General features: G+C 46.1%; 1 protein-coding gene and 1 non-coding gene across 2 annotated transcripts in view; one reads left to right on the forward strand and one right to left on the reverse strand.

Annotated features, from left to right (window-relative positions):
• The window catches only part of LOC144145728 (neuropeptide SIFamide receptor-like), a 327,158-nt gene that overhangs the window by 13,777 nt on the left and 292,361 nt on the right, over nucleotides 1-21,020 (forward strand). The gene's annotated exons all lie outside the window — the stretch shown is intronic.
• On the reverse strand, nucleotides 11,024-11,095 carry Trnar-ucu (transfer RNA arginine (anticodon UCU)). The gene has a single exon. It is a non-coding gene; the product is annotated as a tRNA-Arg (tRNA).

Consider the following 21,020-nt stretch of genomic DNA (forward strand, 5'->3'; position numbering starts at 1 on the left):
GGCATTTCTATATATATATATATGTATATACCAGACCTGTATTTTGGAGTTCGTGGGTTTCGATCCCACCCGGCGGACATTTTTCTCCACTTTCTTTCTATCTTTCCAAATGCTTTCTCTGTTTCAATGACCTACCACATCCTCCGCTTTGCTTTCCGAGGTTTTCTCGACTACCAACCCTTATTTCTGTCTGATTTTCGACGAGCCCCTCATTTCCTATTCGATTCCCTACATGCATAGCGAGGGCCTCTGTTCTGGCAGTCTTGGTGCCATAGGGGGCTTAAGAGGGTTCAACGCTGGTCGACCACTCTCGACATGTCGTAGACACTCCAGTCACGGCCCGGGGGTTAAAAAGGAGGTCCCCTTCACCCCGAGAAGCCGGAGTGGCGCTGGCTACCACCCCCAAGCACAGGAAAAAATTACATTGACATAAGTACCCCAGAAAGTCGAGGGGAAAATAGCCCCGCCGGTAGCGTAGTGGTCATCGTACCAGACCGGTATTCTGGAGGTCGTGGGTTCGGATCCCACCCGGTGGACATTTTTTCTCCACTTTCTTTCTATCTTTCCAAATCCTTTATCTGTTTCAATGAACTACCACATCCTCCCCTCTGCTTTTCGAGGCTTTCTCGACTGCCAACCCTTATTTCTGTTTTATATATATATATATATATATATATATACCTATTTATATCAAGTGCAGGATGAACGCCTCTTCCATTCCATTCCGACTGCTCCTCTCCTTTGCGGACCGAATTCATTCTTTGCTCCTGAAGTTTCTTATTTTTCCCTCCTTTCTTGCTTATCCATCCTTCTGTTTCTTCTTCTAGCCTCATTTGCTGTAGCCAGGTCATTACCCCGATGGTCCACCGATTGTCAGTTCTCCTCATTACATGTCCGGCCCTGGCTCCACGTCTTTATCTTAATTTCAGCTTGGATGTCGTCCACCCCAGTTTGCTCCGTAATCTAAGACGGTCGTTTCCCATGCCTAAGAGTTACTGCCCCCATTATTCTTTCAATGGTTCATTGGGCTGACCTGTTTTCTGCGAGCATTTTATTTTGGAAACCATGTTTTTGTCCCAAAAGTCATCCTTGAAATTACGTAATCGTTGCATACCTTTATTTTTAAGGACACAGGTAGCCTAACAATCGCTACTTGAGAGGGCTTGCAGAATGTTCCTCACCTGACTCTAATTCTATGTCCGAGTTCATTCTACGTCCGAGTTTTTTTCTCGTATTTCGGATCAGCACTGACAACTTCTCCAAGATAGTTATATGCACACACCGCTTCTAGTATTTCATTAGCTGGGCTGAAGCAGAGGTCTTCGTTGTGCCTGTTTAACATTGCATCCGATTTCTTCACGGTAATAATTAACACCAAGAAGGAGTTTTCTGAGTACAGTTACTTAAGCACTGTTTGCGGGTCTTCTCTTTACTCACTGAAAAGACGATTTCATCCGTAATCGTCAAGTGCAAATAAACCCTGGGACCATACCGGCCGTCCGACGTAATTACTGAACATGGAAAATTCAAGCAGGGCCTAAGGGCGTGAAAGCGCGTGAGGCTCCTGCGTGTGCGTCGCCTCCCCAATCGTCTTTATTTTCTACACCTTCCCAAATCCGCCATTGTTAAATCCACTGTCCTGCCCGGCCCATGAGCAACAAATCTAACCACCCTTATGTAGTATTCCGCCTATGCCTCTATATGAACCGGCTACTTAACCAACACGCATGTCAACGGGTGGCAAGTTATGATAGCTTATGCTTTACGAAATACAGTTTACAGCTATTTTACAGTAAGCGAACCCCGTTCACGTCCAGCAGTCTATTGAGCGCGTCTTTTATAAGCTGACTGATTCCCTCCCATCATCGTTCCCCTCACAGCAATATTTCTACGTTGAGTTTCTCATTTCAACGCCGACCCCGTCAAAAGACCTGGATAGGGCAATACGGCTATGCCCTGGAAGGACGACGCACAATACATCATACTGGACATGCCGCAGCGAGAGAAGAAGCGCCTGAATACCCGAAGGAAGCTATCGTCGGTCATGTCGGGCTTCACCTGAATGTGTACGGCTCTCGTCAAACAATATAAGTATTGCTACGTAAGCCTATTTGGTGTCTTATGGGGAAGAATGACAGCAGAGTGGGCACAGGAGTGGATACCCATCATGTTTAAACAGCTCGATTCTGATATGTGATCCCAATTAAGCGATGCATAATGGGCTGTCTTGGCGGTAAGCGTGTGGCGGCGACAAAGCAAGCGTGGTAGCGAGATGCTTTTCACGTTCCTTCAACTCCTCATGACCTAAAATCATCGCCTCAACTCGACGAGCCTCGTTTCGTGGGTGATGTCTGTGTGCAACTGGGTCACGGCTGGAAGGATAACTTGCTGTCGCTGATATTAGGGTGAGGTCAACTGTTACAGGAACGCACCAACAGGAATGGGTCCTGAGCATCGAGTACCGGGCCGAACGCGGTGAGACAGGATGGCCCGCTAAAGGGTTGGTCGTATGACCTCTCAAGGCCCGCACGAAACACCTCTGTCAGTGCCGTACGCACTCATTAACGATCTGCACTTGTCTCCTGTTCTGACATCGGAGCACTTCACATGGGCGAGCAGCGCTGTGTAATGCAGGGCGGGATACTCCGCAATGGAGAGTAGCAGGTGTGAACGCCTATACCCAGCACCGGGTGCTATGGGTGGCTGCAGTGCGTGTGCAACGTCCAGAGTTTTTGCAGGAGAAAGGGCTGACCAAAGCTTAGCAGGATTGTTGAGCCAAGACGGACCATATCCGCCATTTCATCAAGGCAGCCGCAGTGATGCCATGTGTTATCAGGTCTGCATGATTTTCCTTCCTCCTAAATCGCCAGTTGCAGCCCGCCGTACGGCGTAAGGTTTCCGTTACACGATTACTGGTGGAAGGCAGCCGTGATTAAGTTATGAAGGAATATAATGTGCATAGCTCGATCTGAGAATTTGTCCAGAAAACAGTTGGCAGAGCTGAGGTATTGTAGAGCAGATTGATGAAGTTGCACAAGTGGGCAACGCACCGTGCGGCAAGCGAGAATCTCAAGGCAGAAAAGTGAGGTTGGCTTCACATTCGCGGTGCGTGCTTTCCTTAGTAAAATAAAAGTCAACCGGGGCCTAGCCTCGTATAACATACGCCCCCAGGCTTCCTTATGGCAAGAAAATGAGCTCTTGATTACTAGAATGCTCTGGCGCGACAAAATCTAGGTGGAGCGAAAGGGCTAGTGGACGGCTCGGTCGTAACGCCAGCCATTTCACTCCACGAGCGGCGTTAGCGGCAAGAGACTGTCTGTCGGAAGGGTGGCGTAATCTCCATAACTCCTGGTAGTTTAATATGCCCCAGAAGCTGACCAGATTTAGGAATCCGAGCGGATTGTACAGCAGCGAGAACGACCGAAGCATGGTCCGTTTTGTCACTGGTCGGAAAGCAACGAAGGTTGCTACGTTCTTCGTACTGAAAATGACGGTGTACTCGCTTCTGCCCAGATCAGGTGAAGAATTTTCATTACGGGCAAATTGCCCCCTCTCCATTCTCCAAATAACCGTGTCTCTGAAAAACTAATATCGCAGAAAGGTCGCATTGGACACCCACTTGAGAACCTCTATGCCGCCCCCACCAGATAGATTTGGCCTCGCGGTAAAATTTTTCGGACTCTTCAACTGTGCCTGTATAGCGATGATGAGGTCATCCACGTAGAAATAGTTTGACATGCTGGCGACTGCTCCCGGAAGTGCTTCCGTGGAGGCCTGTAAAGGCTAGTTCAGCGCCGCCTTCAGAGAAAATTGGCTGGAAGGCGGCTCCGAAAGGCAAAGCAATGGCCCGTAGCTCTTGCCATCACCTCCGTCATCTTCGTATTTATTTTCTACACAGGGAACCGAAATGTTCCGCATGCGCGGCCTTCTTCAGCGCAATGGGAGCCTTCAGTTTCGTTTTCCAAGCGTAAATATATTTAGATTTGGGCTTTGCGAGTAGCGGCTCCGCAAAACATTTCTTTTTTATAAGGAGGGGGACGATGTTACGTCCCCGAGATATACACCTTGGGTGTGAGGCCTGCCATTGTAGAGAGCTTCGGATTAATATAATCCATCTGGGGTCCAATGACGAGCGTAGAAATGTGCGTAAAGGCGCTTTTCCTACTCAGATCCCTCAAAAAACAGCTACTGTAGCTTGGAATCGAACCCAGGAAATTTAACGCCAGCATAATGCGTTAAACACTGAGCCACCACGGCGAGTCGCTAGCGCAGTGTGACATCGCGGTCAATATTTTTATTTTTACGAAATCTTAGGCTTGAAGTCGTCATTTGTCGTTTTTGCTCTTTTCGTCTTAATTATTCGTTATTTGGATGTTTTGCGTCGAAGGATACACACCGGGATGTCTTGCGAGGTACCTCGAACAAGTAAGAAGATAACAGATTATTGAATATAGATTATAGAATAATGAATATAGAATATAGATTATAGATTATAGAATATTGAAACTGTAGAATAATATTCATAGCAATATATGTAAGCACAGACTACGGCGCACGCGAGATATCAAGGGAAATAAAAGATTCCAGTGAAGTGTCAAATAAAAAAGTAAGACACAATGCTAAAAATGCACGAGATAGAGGAAAAAGAATGGAAACATGGAGACAGACACAAGACTGAATTGCCGACCTCCTTCCTCTACACGCTGCTTTGTAATTGTATTATACGCCGCTTGCGGTTACGGTTACGGTGGTGACGACGGTTTAGTTAATCTGTTAAACATTCGAAGTTTTATTTACACCCGTTTCGGTGGTTAAAAAGGTTGTGCTGACGAGCACGAGTTGGTGGGTTTTATTTGCGGTTCCTCCGATCGTGACTACAACGGAGCCGAAAAGCTACATCCCCCGTTAGCACGCACTTTGGGCTGACGCTGTAGAACACCCGGCGGCCTAATTAATCCGTAGTCTTTCGCTAAGGTGCTCTTCAAAGCCTACGTGTAAATTCGGGGCGTAAATTACAGTCATGAACTTTTGAATTTCACCGAGGTGGAAAAATGAATCCGCGGAACGTTATGCGGGCTGCCTACGTTTCGGAGCATTTGGGGCGTCGTGCTTCGTGGAAGCGCGGTGGGTTCTGTTTTTAATGTTCCGAACACCGGACTCTGTTTTGCTTTACCAGTGCCTTTTTTCCTCCTCAGTTTTGTGTACGCGGCCTTTCTTGCAAGTGAAATAAACGTGCGAATTTTCGCACCCGCTCCATTTGAGTCATTTGGTCACTGTAGTAAATTTTTCGTGCGGCAGGCGTGCATTTCTTAATCCCCTGGAAACAAGGCAATACATAGTGATTGCTCACTTTATCTGTTTAAAGTGTGTGGACTCATGTGTTCCGAAGCTTATCTCGCCTTTCGTGACGTAAGCCCAGAACTAGTTTGGCTTGAGGTCTTATGGTTTAGACGAAGAAAAGGGAGCTTATTGTTGAGATTCAGTTTGTAAGTTAACTGGAATTAGGCGTCCGAGTCTCGGAAGTCATCCAGCATTATGCGACCTTCCACACTTGTTGGGGTGCCTAAGCAGTTCAACGTAATTAAAATAACAAAAGCCCTTCCCCAAACCACGTATCAAAAGGCATTTTGCAGCTACCTTCGAAAAATTTCAAGCGGCATGTCCCACAATGATGCAGCGATAAAACTTTTAGTTTGTGCACCGAAGGGTGAGTCGCTCCATCCTGAAAATTGATAATGATATCCCTTAGGAGTTACTAGCAGTCACCCACCTAATCAATTGATGGAGTAAGGGTCCCCACTGGCGTCGCAAGTGCAGTAGAAAAGTTATAATCAAGTGCAAAATGAAATACATGTGGTAGTACGCGAAGCCTCCTTTTTAAATCTATCAGGCAGAAAAATTCGCTCTGCGAGGCCTTCCTCGATTACTTTGCCGGCCAGAGAAGTGCGCTTCCTCGGTACGCGGAAGTTATTTCCCACGCCCACACGCATGCCCCTTGTTTCCACTTCTTTGTCTTTTTTCTTGTTTCGCTGTTCGATCTGTACCCATTAAGCCGCTTTTCGCGACCTGTAATAAGCAGTTTCTAGGGCGCGCTCTGCCCGGTAGCGGCTGTTTTATTGGTCTCATTGTGTTTCCCGTGTTTCTTGGCGTACTTCGCTTATCAGCAAGTAGCCCCATTCCGTGCGTTGGTGAAACATAGTGGCGACAAATGCCAAGGTGCCGAGAAAGATGGGAGTTGGGAAGGGGTGAAGGTGATCGTACAAGATGAGAATCCGTAGAGTTCATCAAAAAACTTGTATAACTTAGTTTTAGTGAAGATACATTACAGAGCTGATCACGGTTGAGTAGCGGCTAAGGTGTTGACCTTCCATTCTCGAGGTCAGAGATTCGATTCGTTGCCGTGAAGGCTGCATTTTTCATTGTCTAAAATGTGATGCCTGTTTTTACAGCGTAAAAGTACACATGAAAAACGCGCAAGTGGTTTAAATTAATTGATAGTTCGTCACTACAGAGGGCCTCTTACTGCAGTTGTAGCGCAGGGGCATTAAACCCCCCAAAATTGACTTGCCTCTTAGCTAGATTGAACCACTAACGGGACACTGAAACATTTTTAGAAGTATGAGCAGTATTATTAGTAATAGCAACAGTAATAGTACTAATAGTAGTCCAGGCCAATCCATATGTAGCGCAGTTTCCGTTAAATGGGTGCGACGTAGACGCCGTACTGAGGGTGGCGGCAAATGTGCCTTAATGGTGAATCGGTAGGAATGAATTCGAAAAGTTCTCTACTCAGAAGAACCATTTGTTGGGCATGGTCGCGCTATGAGCGCGGCAACATAATTTGCAAGTTGAGCGTACCGTCGTTTTAGAGTGTGCGTGTGCTTTGTCACTGCCTGTGGACGTCCGCTTGCGAAGGGCTGTAGGGTCCTCTTCGCAAAGCGTTTGCAGCCCGTCTCGTGGCAGGCTGCTTGATACGGTAGCATTTAATAAAATGTAACAAAAGCATTTGCTGCACTAGACGGAGCCTGTACTAGGGGCGAAGCCCCTTAGGGGCTCGGGTGTAGGTGTCTCCTGTCGTCGTCGTCGTTTCATGTAGTCACGGTACCAGAACACCGGGCACTCGTTTTCCAACGCCTCGCACTAGAACGCTTCGTGCTTCACAGACACGAGACTTTTACGGCAAAGCTGTATACCTCTACCACCCAACGGTTTCATCTCCGTGGGTAAAAATATCAAGGCGCCAAGGCCTAAGCCGCCGAGCGCTCAGCATCGAAACCGCAGTATACACTTCATCATAACTTCGAAACCGTATAATACACCGGAACCGAATAATCGAAACCGCATCATACACTTATACACTACGTGTTTCGCCCCGTCCTAGGTTTCACGTTAGTGGAGAGGGCATGGTCTTTTTTAATGACGCGTTCTACAGAGGGATCTTTACGCCCCTTGAATACTTTTAGTACGTATCGGGGACCTGTTTCATTAAATATTCGTAATCACTCCACGCAGCTTAACAGGTGATACTCATTGTTGCCGGGAGATCGGCCTCCGGGAGCCAATGTCTTATGTTCCCATGCGTATAAAGTACCTGGAAACAATCTCCAGGATTCACGCCTGAATGCAATTACGGTGTTCGCCCCCCCCCCCCCCCCCCCCTCCCCTTCAAACCGCTACACAATATTTCACTCGGGTATATAACGTCCGTTCAGCCAACGGCGTTGGTTCTGCTCACTGTAACCTTCCATATATCGACTATACCAAAAACTGTAACCTGGTTCCGCGCTCTGGCGCGCTCATCCATTGGAGCTTGGAGTGCTATTGCCACGCATATTGAAATCCCATTTTGTCTTTACTCGGTTTTTTTTTTAGGGAACGTGTATGCCCTGACCTTGAACCCAAAAGTAACGAAAATGCTGTCCTATCTCCTTAGAGAAAGTGGGGGAGAGGGAGTGGTAATATAATGATAGTAGCATTGCCCGATGGCTTCTCAAAGCATTTTCGGTGCCTGCCTGCGTCTGCGCACATGTCTCTCAGGAGGAATACATAGGAATTGAAGTTTACGCCAGTCGCTGTTCCTCCCAGTCTATTATAAGGAAAGGCATCATGATCCTACTTCTTACTTTGATCCCCATGTAAGTGAGAATCAGGTGAGGATCCAGTTTCGTTATGCAGAAACGGCTTCGTCATTGCTTTAGCCATTACGGTCTTCATTACGATGACAGTACCGATCTAACTGGGTATTTGTAGTTACATATGAGCGAATTTTCGCTGGAAGCGAGGCATACATCGCACCATCCGATATAAATCAACTATTCCACGTCCAATAGTGTTTTAGTATAAGTACAAGAGTAGCTGCTGCTGTATGTCTACACTTCTACAGCTACAATTCTGTCACTCTACGTACATTCTCACACGTCTGGGTCAACTCAATCCTCACTGCGCGGCGGATCTCTGGGCCAGAGACAATCGCTCTTAACACTTCACTGACAGCCAGTTTATAGGACGTATGAAAGTTGGTACTGATTTCCTCAAAACCCATTCCATTCACGAGCTTTGAAGGAGAGCCATGTCCAGCTCATCGAGAACCAGCGTCCGCTGGTTGACAGGGCAGTGGACGTTACCTAAGGTATCCTGGACTGAGGAAGCCACCCTTAAGCCTAACACTGTTTTCAATAAACACTTTTCTTCTGTCTTTCTGTCTGCAGACATTTCAGCAGAGTGTGGTCTTAACACCGCGATTCCTCCAACCATGGCCTAAGAACTTTCGATGCAGCTCCATTGCTCCCACCGACCGTTGTGTTCGCCGGTGAGATTCATCCATATCAGTTCTGACAGGTTTCCATCGTCTTCCTTTGCAGTCTAATCTGGTTTTGAGTGTTATCTACACGCGGCTACAGTACCTGAAAGAACGCCTTCTTGGGTGATTGTTACGCTCTTTCGCGAGTGTGGCCCGCGTCGCCGTTTCTGACTACAACTGTCCTGTGTACAGACGTAGCGGTATAACTAAACTATGCATTTCCCCGACCACGTCACCCGACTAGATCAGTGCTGCGTATTTCTATGCAGGGGGTTTACTGGCATAGATTCTTTGGCTTGAAAACGATGCTTCAGCACTTGGCAAGTTTACGGGGTCCCAAGTGGCGCACCCTCAAATAAAGAAGAACGGGCGTGGGAAAGGAAACGGGACAGGCGAAAGTCAAATATTGTCGAAACGTGGCGCGGCCGGCGGCGGTTGTGAAACGGGGACGTACGAAAAGTAGCGAGATAAAACCTTGCAACAGTGCGTGGCTAAGCGCGTGCCCCGGGAGAGCTGCCTTGTTATCTCCTAGAAAACAGACGTGCATAGGCAAAATTTGGTGGGTTTCGCTATAGAGATCTAAGAACTGCGTACTGCTTGGTTCGCTTCGAATGGCTGGAGTGCTTTTTCCGCAATTGTGCAATTTTACAGGGGCCAGAGGCTGGTTTTTGGCCGACCACCGCGGCCAAGGTTTTTTAAACGGCATTGTGTTCAGACGAGAATGTGCTGCCTTTAAAACGAGCGACTTCTTGCCAAACATTGGCGAGTTTCCAAATTGGGCCTTCTTTATGGTTCCGATTTATTTTGCTTCGCTCCCCGCCGTCTCAGGGTGGTCCTTTACGTCCGGGGCGGATAACACGCCTGGTAACTGCTAACGTTTTTGTCTTGGTCGTCATTGTACTGCTTTGTATGCAGATTAGCCCACGCGTACCGCACATATTGTTTAAGCGTAGTTCGTATCAAACGCACGGTACTTTCCCCCTTGCAAATTACTGGCAGTGTTGACTTGGAAGTAATAAAGCTGCTGCCATTTACTGACATTTGCGGGGTTCGCAGTAAAGTTGACGCCATTAGAATTATTACAGTGAACGAAGTGTTCGGGAAAGGAATTTGAAATATTTTATGAAGCTACAAATGAGAGAGTGAGGAAATTTAGGACACATTTGGTTCTAATGTGGCGTCTTCTGCGGCGCCGTCAAGATTTGTGGGTTGTTACCTTGGGTGTATTGCTCTACGCCGATTGACCTGTGGCAGATGTTTCGTAGCATCTACGGAGGTCACGGCGTGCGTATACACAAAGAGAGTTTGGCGAATCTTTTACCGTGGGCTGGTGGCCAAACTCTTCCTATCCATGCATGGTCGCGATTGCCCGAAACCAGTGGGTGGTCTGGAATGTCCTCCCAACATGTGAGGCGGATTGCGCAACGAACTACATCGAGCGCTCTGTGAATGCTTTATATACTGTACGGAGCGTCGAAGTGTAGCAAGGCTGATTCGACGGTGGTCGCAAAGAGCCTTTCGTAGGGTAGCGATTTAAAAAAAATATTGAAATGCAACTTTAGATGCCGTAGCTTGCGCTTGTGCACGACTGAATGCACTCTTCAACGAGAATTTATATGCCCCAGCTTGGGATTCTGCAGGGCTGAATACACTCTTCGAGGCAGCGAGCCCACAGTAGAATAGTCTGGTTCCCCGCGGCATGCGTTTACTATCCCAAGAAGCTATGTTCGCCACGTGAAAGATATTGTAATGTCGGAGACATGTTATTTTAGATGGTCTATGGTCGAGTTAGCTATTGGGAGCTTTGAACATAGTTCATTCCCAGCCGACGCACGTCTCATAGGCATCTTGCTCAGCGTGAAGGCGGCCACTGTGAATGCGGCATCTTTCGTATTAAATCCGCCTGCAGTGGACTCTACCGTTTCGATAAGTGAGGGGCAATTTCTATAACAGGTAGAACCCAGTGCTTGACGCACCGTCCTGGCCTGACACTAACTTGCCGCTTCGTAGGAAAATAATAAGATATATATATATATATATATATATATATATATATATATATATATATATATATATATATATAGAAAGAAACGCCGGCAGTCTACAACGCCAAAGAGGGCATAGGGGGAATGGTTAGAATATTTTTTACCGTTACTGACGTTAAATTATAATTATTTTTTATTAATCACGTGAGAAAGAAAGAAAGAAAGAAAGAAAAACACGCGCCCGGAGTGGGGACCGAACCCACGCCTTTCGATTAGATATCGAATGCCTTACCAATTCGGCTATCTGGGCGACTGTGTTCTGCTTCACTTTCTGGGGTATTTTATATTTACTACAACTGTATCTGACGCTTGAGGGTGGTAGCCAGCGCCACTCAGACTACACGGGGAGAAGGGGACCTTCTTTTCTACCCCCGGGGCGTGACGCGAACGTCTACAGCCTGTCATAAGCGGGTAACTGGCGGGAAGCCCTCTTATGCTACCTTGGCATCAAGGCTGCCACAACCGAGGCCCTCGCTAAGCTATCGCACGATAATAGGGTTTGGAAATGAGGGGCTCGTTAGAAAATACAGAAAGAAACGCCGGCAGTCTACAACGCCAAAGAGGGCATAGGGGGAATGGTTAGAATATTTTTTACCGTTACTGACGTTAAATTATCTTTTATTAATCACGTGAGAAAGAAAGAAAGAAAAACACGCGGCCGGAGTGGGGACCGAACCCACGCCTTTCGATTAGATCTCGAATGCCTTACCAATTCGGCTATCTGGGCGACTGTGTTCTGCTTCACTTTCTGGGGTATTTTATATTTACTACAACTGTATCTGACGCTTGAGGGTGGTAGCCAGCGCCACTCAGACTACACGGGGAGAAGGGGACCTTCTTTTCTACCCCCGGGGCGTGACGCGAACGTCTACAGCCTGTCATAAGCGGGTAACTGGCGGGAAGCCCTCTTATGCTACCTTGGCATCAAGGCTGCCAGAACCGAGGCCCTCGCTAAGCTATCGCACGATAATAGGGTTTGGAAATGAGGGGCTCGTTAGAAAATACAGAAAGAAACGCCGGCAGTCTACAACGCCAAAGAGGGCATAGGGGGAATGGTTAGAATATTTTTTACCGTTACTGACGTTAAATTATTATTATTTTTTATTAATCACGTGAGAAAGAAAGAAAGAAAGAAAGAAAAACACGCACCCGGAGTGGGGACCGAACCGAATTTAACGTCAGTAACGGTAAAAAATATTCTAACCATTCCCCCTATGCCCTCTTTGGCGTTGTAGACTGCCGGCGTTTCTTTCTGTATTTTCTAACGAGCCCCTCATTTCCAAACCCTATTATCGTGCGATAGCTTAGCGAGGGCCTCGGTTCTGGCAGCCTTGATGCCAAGGTAGCATAAGAGGGCTTCCCGCCAGTTACCCGCTTATGACAGGCTGTAGACGTTCGCGTCACGCCCCGGGGGTAGAAAAGAAGGTCCCCTTCTCCCCGTGTAGTCTGAGTGGCGCTGGCTACCACCCTCAAGCGTCAGATACAGTTGTAGTAAATATAAAATACCCCAGAAAGTGAAGCAGAACACAGTCGCCCAGATAGCCGAATTGGTAAGGCATTCGAGATCTAATCGAAAGGCGTGGGTTCGGTCCCCACTCCGGGCGCGTGTTTTTCTTTCTTTCTTTCTTTCTTTCTTTCTCACGTGATTAATAAAAAATAATAATAATTTAACGTCAGTAACGGTAAAAAATATTCTAACCATTCCCCCTATGCCCTCTTTGGCGTTGTAGACTGCCGGCGTTTCTTTCTGTATTTTCTAACGAGCCCCTCATTTCCAAACCCTATATATATATATATATATATATATATATATATATATATATATATATATATATATATATATATATATATATATATATATATATATATATATATATATATATATATATATATATATTTATAGAGAGAGAGAGAGAGAGAGATGGCGAGTAGATTTAGTGTGTGAGGAGGCATAAATGCCCTGGTGTGGAAAGACAGCCACATGGAGGAAGGGAATGGTCGAAGAAACGTCAGGGTTCAAGGTCGTGCGGTGAGTACACAAAATCACTTCAATTGGTAGAAAAAGGTAAAAAAATTATAAAAAAGCGTATCGGTGTCTGCTTTACTTTTCTTATTTGCAACCTCATTGGGCGGCTCCATATTATTATTTTCTCACGGCTTTTGTATCAAAGACATGGCTGTGTGAAACACAAAGTTACCCTAGATGCCGTCTTGTTTTGGGCGTCAACGGCGTTGGTCGCGATAGCCACGGCTGCGATTACTCAAGCACGGCGCCAACGCCTGAAGTTAATTTAATTTTATGAACAGAAGCAGCAAGAAGCTCGGGATCTTTCTCACAAAAAAATGCTGCCCACCACACCCATATTGTGTCAAACAGCGCGGCCTATCGCTCGGCATGACATCAATGCAATGTTCCTATAGCAGTACGGGGCTTCTACACCACTCCCCCCCTTCCCCCCCCCCCCCTGAACAAAACAACGAAACGAATTCCCAAGCACCCTACCACAAAATGGGCATACAGCAATGCTAGTCGAGTGACTCTAGGACAAAATATTGTCTGGGCCCCTAAATACGGGCTGGGAGGCAAAGCCCTGACTGGTAGCTGTCAAGTCGTTTTAAAGTAGGCCCCGTGTCTAGAAGTTGCGAAAACTAAAATCTTCGTAGGTCCCAATAAATCGAAATGGCGTCTCGCCAGTTGTGCAGGGGGCACTTTATTCAGGCAATGACGCCATGTAAAGGTTTGACCTGGCACTTATATGACTGACGTTTGCCGCTTCGGCGCCCATTCAAAGGACACTAGAGGCGATGTGTCATAGCGACTTCTATCGCATCTTGCAAGTAATATTTCCATTCGAAAAAGCATCAGACTGGACTCAGCAGAGCTCGGTACACTATCAGGAGAAAGGTCAGCATCTAATTCGCCGTTTTCCGCGCGGATTATGATCAGCACAAAAGCGTTCTGTGGGAGGCAAAGCACTTGACAGAGTTCGGCTTCCCGTATCCGTCTCCAATCTCGTTTTTACCATTCTCTGCTCGATACTTCATTGTATCTGCTATTCTTCCGTTTATAGTTCCTCATCTCGTTGTTCACCGCAGTGGTACAGCTTCTGTGGCAACTTGTACGGAGGAACAGTCCGTATACCGCTGCTACTCTATATAAATACGTGCAAGGTGCCTCGCGTTATTTGAAACCAATAATAAAAGGGAAAACGTATTTGCTAGCTGCAACCCAAATATTATTCATTCCCCGCCTCACCATAGTTTTTTATATATCGAACAATTTACCCGTGAGTTGAGATGTCATTGAGTTGAGATTTGAGTTGAGATGTGAGTTGAGATGTCCTATGGTTTAATTATTTACCGAGACAGCTGTTTTTAAAATCCAGGAGAGAAACCGAAACACATGTTTTCGAACGATTTAGGAGCATGTTAAGAACGCACAGGCGGTCTAAATTCATCCGTACGTCTTCCCAACGGTGAGTTGTATCACAGTTCAGCGTATCTTCGGCGCGTAAAATAAGCGTTTGAGAGGTGCCGTGCAAGCAACAGTTAACGGTTAGAGATGGAACTCAGAAGTGCGAACTCAGAACTGCGATCAGAACTGCGATGAGCCACGCAGTTTTTCGTGAGGATTGAATAATACCGACTAGAGTTCAACTTGGAGTAAACGTCGCACACGCGGACATTTTCTTTATTTGGCCGATACCAGAAACACCGGGAACGCGGCTGTAATACGCTTTCGCGCGTCATGTTGTGCAACGGAAGGCTGAGCACGAGCCAAAGGCTCAACATGAAACGGCGTGCAAGGTGGTGTGTCACGTTTTCAAGTGAATGGTAGCACTGGACCCGCCGCGGTGGCTCAGTGGCAAAGGAGTTGTGCAGCAGAGCCTAGGGGCCCAGGTTCGACTTCCGGCCGCGGCGGCCGCTTTTGTGATGGAGGCTAAAGCGAAATCTCCCGTGTGGTCGAGATATCGGCGTACGTTAAAAATCCCCAGGTGGTCAAAATCAATCCGGAGCCATCCACTACGGCACATCCTGTGTAGCGTCGGTGCGTTAAACCTCATAACCAATTAATCAATGAGAGCATTGGGCTAGCTCTTGTTAGCACCGCTTGGAAATTACGCCTGTGTTCGAAGCGTTTTCTCAGGAAGTATTTCTCAGTGCGAAATGCGATACTTTTGAACGTAATATTTGACATAGAACGCCAGTTTTTGCTCTGGGCTTTTTGTAGACAAATCAGCATAAAAGGATAGAAATACGAAGGTCGAGTAAAAGTGTTAGATATTTCGACTTTCAGTGAAATACACCAATGATCCCCTTCAATCTGGCCTATAGGTTACCCCAACTTTCCTGGACCTACGCCTCCAAAAACGGCTTGTATCTTATCTCAGCGACAGGCCTCCATGGTAAGAGTAACTAATAAGCAAAAAAAAAAAAAAACTCACCAGTCCGCCGTTTATTTTTTTTTTTTTTTACCAAAGCCACCCTGTCTCCTATCCTCTGACTTTGGCTTGCACTCGAAGCAGCCGTCTGATATAGATCCCTGTCCTCTTTACCCGCCTGCTTTTCCCGCCATGGATCGTAATAAACCAAGGCCATTGTCAGAAGGTGCCAGCTCGATTTCCGCATGCACAAAGGAAGGCAAGGGGACACGTTATCATTGACAAGGCCCTGGGGAGAGCAAAGAAACAACTCACGTCACCATCGGTACAGTTGCAACGAGGTATGTTGACGTGAGACTGGAGAGGGGCTATCTTAAATACTAACAGTTATCATAACGTGACGGATGATTTTTTAAGCTATTGGAAAGTATTAAACAAAGGGTGTGAGGAGCAGGACGAACGCCATACGTTTTAGCCAAGGATCCAGAAAAACAGACGAGATGAGCTACCATCTCCGGCAATGACGCAATAAACTCCCGTCTGGCTGCAAGCCATCTTCTAAAGCGGGGTCGCCTATCGCTCTGTTTTTATAGGTGGGCTCGAGACGGGTGCTGCAGGGATCTTTACTCGTACGTGGGGGTCTCACTATCTGGTTTACGACCCCAGCGGTATTCTGACATGCTAAGCCATAACTTGAGCTCCTGGGGTAATCTCTTGTAGGTACGAATTCCCCCTGTGACTTTCCTACCGGCGTTCTGTCATTGCAACTGTTCGTGTGGCCAGCAATAGTGTTAGGTGATAGTTCAGCTGCGCGAAGGTTCGTTGGACATATCCACGTAAGAAATGCAGACAGCGCGTTAACCACCGGAAGTCCAAAAACACGCTGGCACGGGTACCTGCGAAACCAGGTCAGTTGATAAATATCGAGTAAAAATTTCAGCCTATGCGGGCAGTCGCAACGGCAATACGCAATGCGTTCTATCTTGCTTCACGATAACACAGCACACATAAACGGGCTATGCGTGTTATTTCTCAATGGCTCAGACATAAAATGCGTGCCGCCGGCGAAGTTTTTCATGGTTGAATAATGAAACATGTCGCATAGTACTGGTGATGCGTTCATATGCGTTCGTGGCCGAGCAGCCGCGAAGGCAATATTTGAGCAAGTCGGGACAGTTGTTACCTTACGGCGGCCCCATCTATATGAGCGCTAGTGCCAAGCCTTCCAGTACCGTTCGGTGCCCGTGGAGCCTCGTCATCCAAACCATGGTTAAGTGCACGAGAACGTTGATCTAATAGGTCCGAATGTTTATTCCGTCACCTCTCCTGTCTCATGCGCATGTCAGTCGCTGGTGCGAGATATGTGCACTAGCTTACAAGTGCACGTCTGCCACGGACCAAGAATATCTTATTCTTGCTCCGTGACGTCTGTGCCTTGTGAGCCTTATTTCTCGGACGATATGGTTCCGAAATTCCACACCATGGTAATAATAATAATAATAATAACAATCAATCAATCAATCAATCAATCAATCAATCAATCAATCAATCAATCAATCAATCAATCAATCAATCAATCAATCAATCAATCAATCAATCAATCAATTTATTTTCAGTGCCCAGGAACGATGGTGATGCCTTAGCGCTGGTACACTAACAAACATAAAAACAAACAAAATGACATGCGACATACAACACTTATCACTAAAAGAAGCACAAAGAACTAATAATTGAACTACAAAGAACTACACTAATAGAAGCACAAAGAACGCTAATAACAATGATATCATACTCTATGGACGGAAGAGTTAGCCACAAATGATGTACTGGTTAAGTGAACATACAGCCAATTAGAAGATAGTGAGGTAAGGATAAAAGCTATACAAACGAGAAGTTGAGTAAAATGCAGTAACGAGCAAACAAAGGAAGGTGGCATAGCAAGATTGTGTGAAAGGAGTAAGACATATACCGTTAGCTACAAACAGCACTACTCAGCCCTGCACGAAACTGGGCCTGGGAGCCATTAAAAACATCCAATTTGTCACCAAGAAAGTTGTACAGGGTTTGCAGTCGGTGGATAGGCGAGTGACGACTACTAGTTGCACCAGTATGGAATGGATAGCGCGATCGCGTGCACTTCTGGGGAATTCGGAGCATAAGCTGGGACAGAAGTTCTGGGCAGGAAATGACTCCGTGTAGTAGCTTGTGCAGAAAAAGAAGATCAGCTCGATCACGCCTAGAACTCAAGGGAATAAGCTTAGGAAGCTGATGTTGACTACAGGACGAAACAGAACCGCGTCCTAGCCGGTGCTTATATATTGACAGGAATTTTTTCTGCACTCGTTCAAGATACTGGTGGTTGGACTGGCAGGTTCCATTCCAAACGACAGATGAGTATTCTAATTGGGGGAGGCATACTGATGAGTAAAGCTTTAAAAAAGGAACAGGAGAAGGGAAATTTCTTGTAAACCTGCACAACGCACCCACAGAGAGGAGGGCCCGCCCGACCATCTGTCGTATATGGGGAGTGAAACTGAGGGAGCTGTCGAACAGCACTCCAAGGTCTCTAACCTCGGAAACTTTTGACAGACGAGCATTATTAAGGTTGTAAGAGAATTGGAAGGGATGTGTTTTCCGGCTGTAGGTGATAACTTTGGTTTTATTAGAGTTAAGAATTAATCCCTGCTCAGCACACCAGCGCGCGAAAGATGAGATGTCATGTTGGAGGGCGAGGCAGTCCTCTGGGCAATTAATTATTTTGTAAACCTTTATATCGTCAGCATACAAAAGAAAAAACGAGCTCTTAGGTAGATACGTCATTAATGAAGAGAGAGAACAGAAGAGGGCCCAACACGGACCCCTGAGGTACGCCGCTGGTAGGAATGTAGTCGACAGATCTTTGGCCATTTACACTGACATAACAGCGTCTGTTAAGAAGATAGCTGCCTAGTAAGGCAACTAGTGGAGCATTGACGCCACAGAGCAACAGTTTTTTGAGCAACAGTGGATGAGTAACAAGATCAAAAGCCTTACTTAGATCACAGTAGAATGCGTCAATCCGGCCTCGGTCTGTGACTGCTTTGGATGCATGCGTCATAAAGCAGGTGAGGTTAGTTGTCGTTGACCGCCCAGTTATAAAACCATGCTGATCGGGTAACAACGCATTTTTTACACACGAAGACAAAACTGTGTGTAACGAGGACTCAAAAAGTTTGGACGCGGCACAGAGGATTGAAAGCGGCCGGTAGTTCGTTGGATCTGTGCGGTTGCCTGACTTAAAGATAGGATATATTCTAGAAATTGTCCATGTAGCTAGAAATGTGTTAGTAGTTAAGCAGTTATTAAATATAGATGTTAAAACAGGAACTAGAATATCTTTTAAAGTTTTAAGTATGGCCGCAGGAATGCCATCTGGGCCAGACGACAAAGAAGGTTTCATGTGCTTGAGGCTTTCAAATACAAGCTTCTCATCAACAAGAACTGAACTTGCCCCACGCACGCTGTTGATAAATCGAGATGTCTTATTGTCTCTGGGAGGGGCGAAAGTGCTACCAAAGTGACGTGCGAAGAAATTGGCTGCATCCGTTACCTCAGTCCCGGAAGAATAAACTAAACGGATGCGATCATCTGCGTTATTTGAGTGGGAACGAATGAACTGCCAGAATTTTGAAGGGTCACGCGTTGCACTAATCTCCACGGACTCAAGGTAGGAACTATAGTCTTTCTTTATAAAGCTTTTTACACGTTGAACGGTGAATTCGAAACTCTTCCTTCCACTTATCGAGGGCAGAGTCACGTGCCTTTCTATGTGCGCGATCTTTCAGCTTAAGGGCAGCTCGGAGTTCATTGGAGAAGCAAAAAGGAAGTTTCTGCGAGTTTTTGCTCTTTGGGATAAACCGGTCGATACCATTATTTACTATCACACAGCGGCACGGCGTGATTTGCTCGTCGCATTGCTTTCGTTTTGCTATTTGCTTTGCTTTGCTTTTGTTGCGATTCTCATTAAACTGGCTATCAAATAAGTCTATTGCAGCAACTAAAAGGAAGCCTGTCAATAGCCGCGACATAGCTTGAATGACGTCATTGAAGCACGCAGACAATGCCTAGACCGAGAAAGAGAAAAATGTTTTCAGCTAGCTGCTAAGCCATCTAAGCAGGGATATGTGGCCGGGGAACTATGTGAACTCATAATGTATAAGAACCAGATGCGCTTTCTGACTACGTTGTGAGAGCATCCCAGGTTTTAAAAAGAAGTTGAAAATAGCGTTTCAGGGTTCCTTTATACTACGTTACACTCTGCGAAAGATTTTCGACGAACTTCTGTTGAAACTGCACTGTTTTTGTCGGTGGTAGTCTTATTTTGAGCATTATTGAGCAGAAGGAAAACTGCCTGCTTAGAACTCCAACTTTGAAACTGCAATTTTTTAGTATTTTGTTCTAATATTACTGTAGCTAAAAAAAGTAAGAGGGATTTCTGAGCAGGTTATATGTGATTGTAGTAGGTTTTTGTAGGTACGTGTTTGTAGGAAACGTATTCAAGGCGAGATAATACCCGCCGCGTAAGGCAAATGAAGGTTTTTCTACTCGTTGTAAAAACTGGTCTGAAGATTTGACTTTTCTTCTCAACTCAGTAACGGTAAAAAGGTTCAAATTTTCGTGCAGCAGGAGCACTAATCGCCTGTGTTTAGTAATTTTTTCAGGTCAGTTTCAGTTTATTCTTCATTACAAAAGTTACAGTATATGGAAAACAATACGAGGACAGTTTCAGTTTCACTGTAGGCGTAAAAGGAACAACACATGCATCTGTAGCAGCTCTTTGCACGTCGTCACGTGTATGCGTGTATTTTTGGCCTCAATATTAATGAAATACTGACTACCATTTCTCAGATTGCAAGGCGAGGATGCATTCTTACAGATGTCGGGAGGGGAAAGGCAGCCAGACGGCGACCGGAGGTATAAAAAAAAACATGTTTACTTTAAAATGCTCAAATCCGGCTGCCGCATCCATGGCGGCTATACGATTCGCAAGAAAATTTAGCGCAAGAATCAAAAAGAAAACAAAAGACAGCCAGCGGACCCAACTTAGCGAACTGTTAGAGTACGTATAAAAATGTGGGTTGAGGCGCCAAAGGTTCACCTCGGCCATTGACTAGTTAGGTGAAAAACAGTAGATCAGTTAGGGATTCCTAAGACTGAAGTCTTGTTGAGCCAAAATCCCCTAGAGGTTGGAGTTTGTATGTTTCTCCTCCCTTCGAGTACGGTAGGCCCAACCGGCAATCACTATTGGCACAACCTTCCCGTCAAAGCTAAGGACTTAGGGACTATGCCTTTCTGCTGGTCAAGAGCCTGCGTGCCGAGGAGTGCAGCGCTAATTATGCCGATAGGGCGAGAAAACGCTTAGCACCTCGCTGCACATTACCAGCGCCTAGAAGAGAATCAGAAGAGGCGGAAAAGCAGCGCATGGAGGCTGTCGTACATGCGGAGCAAAAGCGAAAGCCTGAAAGCAAGGTAATGTTCACTTAACGTAGCAAATTGCGCGTAATGGTGCATAGCTCAAAGATAGCAGCGCAAGAAAAGACAGGAGAAGCGCAGTCCTTGTCGTCTTGTCTCCGACTCCGTCTTTTTTCGCGCTGCTATCTTGGAGTAATGTTCCAATTCGAAAAGTTTGGAGAAGAAGGAACAGAAAGAGGAAAGCGGTCAGCAAAACTAGATTTTGAATGACGCCGAAACATAATATCTGACATTGCATAACAGCTGATGGACGTAGAATAATCACGCTGCAATATCGTACGG

The sequence above is a fragment of the Haemaphysalis longicornis genome, unplaced genomic scaffold (genome assembly GCF_048455015.1).
Source record: "Haemaphysalis longicornis isolate Haplotype H1 unplaced genomic scaffold, Haemaphysalis longicornis Haplotype H1 scaffold_1, whole genome shotgun sequence".
Taxonomy (NCBI): domain Eukaryota; kingdom Metazoa; phylum Arthropoda; class Arachnida; order Ixodida; family Ixodidae; genus Haemaphysalis; species Haemaphysalis longicornis.